Source organism: Chrysochloris asiatica, unplaced genomic scaffold (genome assembly GCF_000296735.1).
Source record: "Chrysochloris asiatica unplaced genomic scaffold, ChrAsi1.0 scaffold00125, whole genome shotgun sequence".
Lineage (NCBI taxonomy): Eukaryota > Metazoa > Chordata > Mammalia > Afrosoricida > Chrysochloridae > Chrysochloris > Chrysochloris asiatica.
In genome coordinates this window covers 8,619,334-8,620,931 of record NW_006408643.1, presented here as the reverse complement: position 1 = coordinate 8,620,931, position 1,598 = coordinate 8,619,334, and positions in this window count along the sequence as shown.

Sequence of the window (1,598 nt, the reverse complement as noted above, 5' to 3'; positions counted from 1 at the left end):
AAAAAAAAAAAATGGTTGCAGCAGCCCAGCAACAGGAAACTGCCGGAAACTCAAGCTGAATTCCAAAGATGTGACATGAGAGATATCATCGCTGACATCAGATGGATCCTGGCTGAAAGCAGAGAAGACAGAAAGATGTTTACTTGCAAAGGCATTCAACTATGTGGATCATAACAAAGATGGATGACATGTTTGAAGCTGGGAATTCCAGAACACTTAATTGTGTGCATGTAGAACCCATACATCAAGGCAGTCATTTGAACAGAACAAGGGAATACTATGTTGTTTAAAATTAAGAAATGTATGTCAGAGTTGTATCTTTTCCTCATACTTACTCAATATGTATGTTGAGCTACAACTTCAAGAACTATATGACAAAGAACATAGTATCAAGATTGGAGGGAGGGTCATAAACCTGTAATGTCCACAGGATACAATCTTGCCAACTGAAAATGAAGAGGACTTGAAGCACTTGTTGGTGAAGAATGAAGAAGAATACAGCCTTTAGTATGGAGTACAACTCAATATGAAGAAAACAAAAGTCCTTGCAATTGGACCACTAACAACATCAAGATAAGTAAAGCAAATATTAAAGTTGTCAAAGAATTCATTTTACTTGGAAACACAATCATCACCCATGGAAGGGGCAGTGAAGAAATCAATTGATGTGTATTGCATTGGGGAAATCTGCTACAAAAGACCTCTGTCAAGTCTAAAAGAGGAAAGCTGTCACTCTGAGGACAACGGCGCGCCTGACCCAGGCCATGGTGTTTATTTATTTGCTGTGCGTGTAAATATTGCACAATGAATAAAGAAGTTGGAAGAAGAATTGGTCCATTTGAGTCATGGTGTTGGAGAAGAATATTAAAAGTACATGGACTACCAAAAGAGCAAACAAATCAGTCTTGGAAGAAGTACAGCCAGAATCATCCTTAGAAGCCAGGATGATGACACTTGTTTATATATTTTGGGCATGTCATCAGAAGGGACCAGTCCCTGGAGAAGAGCAGCATGCTTTCTAAAGCAAGGGTCCGAGAAAAAGAGGAAGACCCTCAACAAGATGGATTAGCACAGTGGTTCAAGCCTAGCACTAACGGTCAGCGTGATGCCAGACCACCGGGCAGGGTTGCATTCTGTTGTGCGTAGAAAAACAGCCGGCTGAGTCTGAACCGCCTATGCACTGGACACTCTACTAAGCCAGGCAGACAAGGATAACCACAAGGACTCACAATCTAATGGAATATGATGGGGAGATGAACAAATTAATGGCAATTGTAAGAGTAATCTAGTGCTGTGATGGGGGCCAGGAGCTCTGCCACCATCAATAGCTAGTGTGTTGTTATTGTCAGGTGCCATCAAGTCGGTACCGACTCATAGAGACCTTATGCACAGCAGAACGAAACACTGCCCGATCCTGGGCCAACCTCACTATTGTTGCCACGCTTGAGCCCATCAATGCTGCCACTTGGCCAATCCATCTCGCTAGGGGTCTTCCTCTCTTTCTCTGACCCTCCACCTTACCAAACATGATGTCCCTCTTCAGCGACTGGTCCCTCCTGACAATATGTCCAAAGTATGAGAGATGAAGCTTAGCCATC